The sequence below is a fragment of the Oncorhynchus gorbuscha genome, linkage group LG15 (genome assembly GCF_021184085.1).
Source record: "Oncorhynchus gorbuscha isolate QuinsamMale2020 ecotype Even-year linkage group LG15, OgorEven_v1.0, whole genome shotgun sequence".
Taxonomy (NCBI): domain Eukaryota; kingdom Metazoa; phylum Chordata; class Actinopteri; order Salmoniformes; family Salmonidae; genus Oncorhynchus; species Oncorhynchus gorbuscha.
Genome location: NC_060187.1, coordinates 45,449,725 through 45,459,533, shown reverse-complemented (window position 1 = coordinate 45,459,533; position 9,809 = coordinate 45,449,725).

Genomic DNA, 9,809 nt, shown 5'->3' with positions numbered 1-9,809 from the left:
CAACAACCCGGAAAAAAAACTAAAGTGACTGTAATTTCGGTAAGTGGATTTTAACGGCAGAGATCGTATGTGGGCCTTGCTAATGGACCATCTCCATCTTTGCCAGCTGTTGTGGATGATTTGCGCAATCCCTTACCAACGCGGCAAGGAGCTCGAAGACCCATCCGCACTGTAAATTCGCTGAGGAGAATCAGATGGCCGGAGATTGCATAGTGGACATTAACATATCAACGTTACGCATTAGCAATTAGCCATAGTTTATAGCATCCCAACATACACCACATGTCCATTAGCGCTCTAACTTCATTGGCTGACAGAGTCTGTCTTCTTCCTCAAACCCAAACATTGCCTTACAAAGACACCGCCGAGCTGCGTTGAAGCAGCCTGTGACAAACTATGTTAGTGTGCACCGAGCAACGAGGGCAGAGGGTTCACGGGTCTCTTCATTTTTCACTTTACTGCAAGTCTCTATGATTTCATTTGAAGGGCAAAATGATTTAACAGGTAGGAAAGAAGCAACAAACCCCTCGGGGAGACTTCCTGTCCATAGAGGTCCAGACCTGGGTTTAAGTATTAGAAATTACTTTATTTGGGCTTGATTGAGCTTGCCTGGCACAATGGTAACAATAGGATAGTTGAATAGTGCAAACTCTGCAAATCTGGCACTGTAGGCTGAGTAGAGCAATCACTCAAAGTATTAGAAAGATTTCAAATAGTATATGAACCCAGGTGTGGCTAAGTCGCTACCACCCTCATGACCAGTCAATGGCCCACGAGGCTCTTTCTGCGTATGAATCCGCCAAACCCCAAAGTCAACAGTCATAATGTGAGCTACTTGCAGGAACTGTCCAGGAGGACAATATAGGATTTAGAGGCAGAACAAAGCAATGTTGATCTGACCTTTTCCTTATTAAACTCATTGACCTGCATCCGAATTTGTCCCCAGAGAGAAAATAAGACCAAGAGCTGGAAACATGTGCTTCAAACTGAAGTCTATCAGTTCAGTACCATAATGTCAGTGTTGATTGACCTGGTCGGTGTTTGACAAAGAGCTGGACTTCATGTTCGATGCATAATCTATGCAAAGATACACTTAATACAGTGAATTCATTCAGAGGTGTACTACTGCTGATTAAACTGCATTACTTACTACTAATGTAAGAAAGAGGCCTCGTTTATTGAACCTTACTGCCTGTAAATACCAACTCGTTATTCATTGCTATAGTAGTGTAGGAGACTATCTCTTCCCAAAACAGTGATGGCTGTGCTCGACGGTGCTGAAGCGGTGTCATGAATAGGCATACTGTAGCACCCCCATTAGCACCTCCAAGAAAAACATGAATAATGTTTTAATATGTCAATAGACTTGTTTTTAACGATTTGAGTCTATATCAGTGGTCACCGACCGGTCGATTGCAATCGACTGGTCGATCTTCAAGGCATTCCTAGTCGATCACCAAAGATTTCTGTAGGCCATCAAAGGCTTGCGCTCCTTTTTTAGAAATGTATTTGTGTCGCAGTCTTGGCGGTAGGTGTACTTGGTTCAGAAGCCCTGCGCACCGGGTAGGCAAAGTGCTACCATTTTTAACTATTTCATTTGTCTGAAAAGACAAACTCCGCCTACCCGGCAGAGCGGGATATCTGTTGGCCAATCGCATAGCTCAAATCACTATGCCTATAGCTTCCATGACCCCGGCCACAGCGAAGTTTGATACTAGCCTACGTGAGATTTAATGACTTTTAAAACCATGACCATAGAGAGATTGCTGTTTTATGAGTAAGTTCATGACTATGTTTTGATTCAGCACTGTCAACACTGTTTTTATTCACTATTACAAAATACGCTTCTCCCTACTTCTACTCTGCGTGATGTATTGTTGTCTCTACCTTCTTGCCCTTTGTGCTGTTGTCTGTGCCCAATAATGTTTGTACCATGTTGGGCTGCTGCCATGTTGTGTTGCTACTGTGTTGTTGTCATGTTGTGTTGCTACAATGCTGTGTTGTCATGTGTTGCTGCCATGCTATGTTGTTGTCTTAGGTCTCTCTTTATGTACTGTTGCGGTGTCTCTCTTGTCTTGATGTGTGTTTTGTCCAGTATATTAGGAAAGTATTCAGACTCCTTCACTTTTTGCACATTTTGTTACATTACAGCCTTATTCTAAAATTGATGAAATTGTTTTTCCCCTCATTAATCTACACACAATACCTCATAATGACAAAGTAAAAACTGTTTTTCTTTTTATTCAAATGTATTAGTCATAAACTGACCTCTGAGACTATCACAGGGCAGGTGTATTTATACGGAGACTTGATTACACACAGGTGGATTGTATTTATCATCATTAGTCATTTAGGTCAACATTGGATCATTCAGAGATCCTCACTGAACTTCTGGAGAGAGTTTGCTGCACTGAAAGTAAAGGGGCTGAATAATTTTGCACGCCCAATTTTTCAGTTTTTGATTTGTTAAAAAAAGTTTGAAATATCCAATAAATGTCGTTCCACTTCATGATTATGTCCCACTTGTTGCTGACTCTTCACAAAAAAATACAGTTTTATATCTTTATGTTTGAAGCCTGAAATGTGGCAAAAGGTCGCAAAGTTCAAGGGGGCCGAATACTTTCGCAAGGCACTGTATGTAACATTATATGAACTTCAGAATGAACACTGCTTACTGGTCAATCTTACAGAAATGTCATATTCCCCCATTATTTTCCTTATTCATGAAAGGGCAAATAGCCTGAACCAAGATTGGACATAATTACTTAGTTAGTGTATATCAATACAAAGCAATGAGCCATAACATTAGATCACACCCCCCTCATTATCTGCAGGATATTTCCAATTTCAATAAAACAGAATCCATTCACCAAATTGATTCATGAATATCACATATAAACATGCCATTATCCATGACCTTGGGCAATTACTGCAACCAGAGTGTAAGTCACCCAAAGTCATCATTCCTGTAATGGTGGGCCACCCGTCATTCTGGAGGTTGGCTTTGTGGCAGGAAATGATATCATCGTACGTCCCTGTGACTTTGCGCGTCTGACAGCGGGGGGGCAACTTGGCCTTTTTCAACATCATGAAAGAACAGTTGTAATGGAAAATGGAATGGAAGAGTGAACTGGATTATTGAGAGGGTCTGTTATTTCGAATATTCTAGAGGACCTTTTGTGTGACCAAGGACTGCTTTGACTTGGACTATTGAGAGTCGTTTGCTGTTTGCCAGAAGAGACAGCAGTAATGGAAGGTCACCATTTTTACCTTTCATAAGCTGGACTTTAGTCCTGTGAATATGGCACTATAAACACGAAATGGTCCTGTGTGGCTCAGTCGGTAGAGCAAGGCACTTTCAATGCCACGAGTTGTGGGTTTGATTCCCGCTGGAGCCACCTATACATCAAATGTATGCATGCATGACTGTAAATTGCTTTAGATAAAAGCATCTGCTAATTGGCATATTAAAAGTAGAATGATAGAAATGAACTAAATAAGTAACAAGATAGGTTGCAGCAGTTGATAGTTCACTCAATGAATCACAATTACTCAAACAATAGTGTTAAACAATTTTGTTTAATAACCAAAACGAATTGAAAACTATATTTAGCGATGTGATTTGGGTGTTTGTATGCTGTCAGGGGTCCTACCACACTGTTTTGTACTGAAATATGCTAATGCTAAGCCGAAGTTAGCTAGGTGTTGCTGACATACTTGACAGGTTAGATGAGGTTTGACATTAAATGAATTCACATTAATCTACGTGTAGTTGTCTGATACAGTGCGTTTCTATCTAACGACTGAACATGCTTTCGATAGACAAAAAAACCTCAATTTAGCTTTCAAGTCGTGATTTGCAGTTCAGATGCTGTTGTCAGAGCGCAAAAAAAACAACTGTGGACCCTCTTCTGCTGCACCAAAGTATTTTAATCAAATCGACCACAAATGCAAATATTTATTTTACCCTCCCTGCGTCTCAACTGTGTGCGTCTATTTAAATGTAAATGAGACGGCTTGCTCATCTTTTACCATCTTCAATGAGGTCTCCACTCCTTTTCAATTTGATGGTGACTGTTGATCCTGACTATAGTTTGTCCAAGCCTGTTTTATCCATTTCACAGTTAGCTCATGTTAAATCTAATCTGATCCTTGTATGAAAACAGACCACCGCTGTTCATTTTCTACACAAACTGTTGCACTCCACGTCTCACACGGCACATCAAGACCCTGCATGTCTTCTAGCATGCACAAAGTAGCACAAAGAAGAAGATAAAATCTTTATCTTATTACACTAATTCATGTAAATTACCTCTCAGAACCCAGCAAACAAGGACAGGGCGATAAACTTGAGGAAGCTATTCAATCAAAACCTGTATTTTAGGTTCTGGCAAAATCACATTCCTTTACTCTGAAAATGTGCTTGGCTTAATTGAATCTACAAATTCAATGTTTATTACTGTATATCAATACGAAGCAGGTTTGTTTGGGGCTATGGCCAGATCAACAGGTTTGCTTGAGGCTATGGACAGATCAACAGGTTTGCTTGAGGCTATGGACAGATCAACAGGTTTGATTGTGGCTATGGACAGATCAACAGGTTTGGTTTAGGCTATGGACATATATACAGGATTGGTTAAGGCTATGGACAGATCAACAGGTCTGGTTGAGGCTATGGACAAATCAACAGGTTTGGTTTAGGCTATGGACAGATAAACAGGATTGGTTAAGGCTATGGACAGATCAACAGGTCTGGTTGAAGCTATGGACAGATCAACAGGTCTGGTTGAGGCCATGGACAGATCAACAGGTCTGGTTGAGGCCATGGACAGATCAACAGGTCTGGTTGAGGCTATGGACAGATCAACAGGTCTGGTTGAGGCCATGGACAGATCAACAGGTCTGGTTGAGGCCATGGACAGATCAACAGGTCTGGTTGAGGCTATGGACAAATCAACAGGTTTGGTTTAGGTTTGGTTTAGGCTATGGACAGATAAACAGGATTGGTTAAGGCTATGGACAGATCAACAGGTCTGGTTGAAGCTATGGACAGATGTCCTCGGATGGGGCCACAGTGTCTCCTGACCCCTCCTGTCTCAGCCTCCAGTATTTATGCTGCAGTAGTTTATGTGTCGGGGGGCTAGGGTCAGTTTGTTTATCTGGAGTACTTCTCCTGTCCTATTCGGTGTCCTGTGTAAATCTAAGTGTGCGTTCTCTAATTCTCTCCTTCTCTCTTTCTTTCTCTCTCTCGGAGGACCTGAGCCCTAGAACCATGCCCCAGGACTACCTGACATGATGACTCCTTGCTGTCCCCAGTCCACCTGGCCATGCTGCTGCTCCAGTTTCAACTGGCCTGGGCCCTAGGACCATGTCCCAGGACTACCTGACATGAGGACTCCTTGCTGTCCCCAGTCCACCTGGCCATGCTCCTGCTCCAGTTTCAACTGTTCTGCCTTACTATTATTCAACCATGCTGGTCATTTATGAACATTTGAACATCTTGGCCACGTTCTGTTATAATCTCCACCTGGCACAGCCAGAAGAGGACTGGCCACCCCACATATGCTCTCTCTAATTCTCTCTTTCTTTCTCTCTCTCGGAGGACCTGAGCCCTAGGACCGTGCCCCAGGACTACCTGACATGATGGCTCCTTGCTGTCCCCAGTCCATCTGACTGTGCTGCTGCTCCAGTTTCAACTGTTCTGCCTTATTATTATTTGACCATGCTGGTCATTTATGAACATTTGAACATCTTGGTCATGTTCTGTTATAATCTCTACCCGGCACAGCCAGAAGAGGACTGGCCACCCCACATAGCCCGGTTCCTCTCTAGGTTTCTTCCTAGGTTTTGGCCTTTCTAGGGAGTTTTTCCTAGCCACCGTGCTTTTACACCTGCATTGTTTGCTGTTTGGGGTTTTAGGCTGGGTTTCTGTACAGCACTTTGAGATATCAGCTGATGTACGAAGGGCTATATAAATAAATTTGATTTGATTTGATTTGGTTGAGGCCATGGACAGATCAACAGGTCTGGTTGAGGCCATGGACAGATCAACAGGTCTGGTTGAGGCTATGGACAGATCAACAGGTCTGGTTGAGGCCATGGACAGATCAACAGGTCTGGTTGAGGCCATGGACAGATCAACAGGTCTGGTTGAGGCTATGGACAAATCAATAGGTTTGGTTGAGGCTATGGACAGATGTACAGGATTGGTTAAGACTATGGACAGATCAACAGGTCTGGTTGAAGCTATGGACAGATCAACAGGTCTGGTTGAGGCCATGGACAGATCAACAGGTCTGGTTGAGGCCATGGACAGATCAACAGGTCTGGTTGAGGCTATGGACAGATCAAGAGGTCTGGTTGAGGCTATGGAGAGATCAACAGGTCTGGTTGAGGCTATGGACAGATCAACAGGTCTGTTTGAGGCTATGGACAGATCGAAAGGTCTGGTTGAGGCTATGGACGGATCAACAGGTTTGGTTGAGGCTATGGACAGATCAACAGGTCTGGTTGAGGCTATGGACAGATCAACAGATCTGGTTGAGGCTATGGAGAGATCAACAGGTTTGGTTGAGGCTATGGACAGATAAACAGGTCTGGTTGAGGCTATGGACAGATCAACAGGTCTGGTTGAGGCTATGGACAGATCAACAGGTCTGGTTGAGGCTATGGACAGATCAACAGGTCTGGTTGAGGCTATGGACAGATCAACAGGTCTGGTTGAGGCTATGGACAGATCAACAGGTCTGGTTGAGGCTATGGACAGATCAACATGTCTGGTTGAGGCTATGGATCACAACATTAACATTATTATTCTGCTACATGTGGAAGTGTCCACACTTGGAGGGGGTGAATGGTAAATAGGGAGGTATCGAATGTGCCTGAGAGCATGCATCTCATTTAAGGGTTTAAGATGGAGGGCAGCACATGAACAAATGGATAAATAAATTAGATCTAACCTGCATTCATTGTATATTAACCCCCTGCACCCTGACTCATCGATTATAATTCTCTCTAACCTGAGGCGCAGCGTGACATAGATTTACCTCGCACAGAGTAATGAGCTGTGCTTGTTTCATTAACAATGATAAAATGACTATTATCCTGAAACATTGACTCACAGTGTGAATAATGCAGATGATTAATGTGTCATAAGGACTGTTCAGAAGACAACCGTTTGCACAGTGGGTGGGGGGGGGAACCTGAGGTACTGTACATTGAGTAGCTTATCATCATTTTGGGGTGTCACGTGTTGAGTATGTTATATCTGGCGCTGGTCTCAAACGCCTGTCCTGTTACCTACATAAAATAACATAAAAAGGAGAACCTGTTTTGCACGGTTTGCGCTCAATGCCAAGGATGGAGTTTCTGTGCCTGAAGCACCCTCATTCTCCGAACAGAGAGGAGACATCTGCTTGCACTTATGAACTGGTTCAGTTTGCATGAAAGACACTTAAATAAATGGAAAAGAGACAATTAGGATGGGTGAATGTTCAGAGTTCGAAGTTTCTCTCCAAGCTTAGGGGAAGTAGTAACTTGCTGTTGGCTTTATAATCCGGATACACAGACTTCAACAGAGTTCTATTCTGAAACTTTCTTACATCCTGTCATTTTATGATAGTCTTAAATCTTTATCTTTGCAACAGACCTTTGCGCCTCTTTGGCTTTACCTACACAACATTGTTCCTCCTTCCCTTCTCTCTCCTTCCCTCCTCTCTCTCTTCCCTCATTCTTCCTCTCTCAGCCTCAACACAGATGGTGCTCATTAATAAAGAAAGCCAGTCCTTCACCCTCTTGTATTTGAGAGAGTGGAAAAAGGCTCCAGTGAATGAGAATCATCTGGCCGAATGCAGAATCAATTAGCAGCAGATTGTCTCGTTCCTGTTAATTATGCTAAAATATGTGTTAAATGAAGGAAATTAACATTGCAAACAGAATGTATTGTAACTACTTACCGCTGGAGTACGTGTCCTGAAGTTAAAGAAAGGTGGGAGAGAACTGGCCTGTGAAGCGAGGGTTGTGTTTTATTTGAACCTTTATTTAACTAGGCAAGCCAGTTACGAACAAATTCTTATTTACAATGACGGCCAACCGGTGAACAGTGCCTTGTTCAGGGGCAGAACAACAGATTCTTACCTTGTCAGCTTAGGGATTTTATACAGCAACCTTTCGGTTGCTGGCCCAACACGCTAACACTTAGGCTACCTGCCACCCCAGGGCTTGTTTTTAGCAAGGCCGGGGGAGGAAAGTTCAAAGGAAAACACACTTGTCATCAATCTTTTTTCTACAGTAGTGTTAAACATGGTTTCAACAGATCTTGCGTAGGCACCATGAAATATCGCACAGTCTTGCATTTGATGTAAGCAGTTGACGCTTTTCTTAGTATCATTATTGCCATGTCATGTTTCTCACTAGCACATAGACAAAATATACTTTGAATGAGAAAACATGATAAGGTATCGTCAAAGATGTGAGGTAGATCACTAAGGAAGGCTCACATATGTTGAAGCGTAACCTTACCTCAGAACTGAAGACCCTGCCAACGTTGTTCAATAATGGGATGGTTACGTTGGTGCCGTGACCTCGATCACAGAAAATTAGTCTGAATACAATTTGAAACAATATACCTTCTACAGATCACGGCAGACATGTCTCTTCTACAATAATGACTCGCCGACGTTGTTGGAGTTCTATGAGGTGATTTTGGAGGCCAGAAATGGATAAAAACTATACTGTACAACAGGAACCGAAACTGCAGAACTCTGGGGCGGGGTGTTTCGCAGCTTAAGATTGCGAGTCACGATTTGGCTCTGAGTGAGCTATGATAGCGGCCGTGCATTATCTTGTTAAGCGACGCCTGGGGTGCAATCTCTTGGCAAAGCAGAGCTGTCGAAGTAACTCACACTGGGGGCTTGATAGGCCCTCGGCTATTGGCCGTTTGATTGTGGAAAGGTCAAGCAGTGCTTTGTTGGCGGCATCTCACATGGGCCCGCTGTTTGCAAGACGGGAATGTAGGAGAGACACTTGAACCAAAAGAAAACAAAGATGGGGATCAATAGAGGACCAGAGGGTGAAGATGAGTCCAGGAGCAGAGGATAACTAATCAGTCTGTTTTCTATTAAGACTCCTGTTGCTAAAGAGTGGCGACGCTACTTCATCTGGTAATTGGCCAAGAAGAGGAGGGGTATCTTTGGTCTTTTCCTTTACCACTTTCTCCAGGGTTTGCCAACTCATGGTTAACTCATGGTTAACTCATGGTTAACGAAGTCCCGAACAAACCAGATCAGTAAGTCATAAACAGACATTCGTAACGTTAGCAATGTACTGTACCTGTGTTAGATGCGCCGACTGAAAACATGAGAAGGATATCTTATAATGGAGAACAGATGAGAGGCCCGTGAAACAGTTGTGCTAGCCCATTACCATTACTGCAATAACCAGAGACAGCAGAGGGCCATTGAGATTGCTCCATTAGCCCTTAAAAACTGGGTTAATATCATCCATCTGTGATTACAGTTGTGATTACAGGAGTTCCATCTGAAAGCTACAGGCCCATGGGGCCGAATCCAAACTTGAACTTTGTGTTCGTAACTCAAACATTTGCGTGAGTCATAGGCGTGCATGTCTCGGGGACAGAGAAAAATCTAGGCCTCGTGTAACGGTCATTATAGGAAATCATATTCTCACCGAACCCCAGAAGAGATGTCTTCAATACGTCTACAGGTGGTCGGATGTGGCTGCATAAGGGGTAGTGGTCCATTGGAGATGGTCAATGCAGATATGACTGCCTGCGATGTATTGAAAGTACA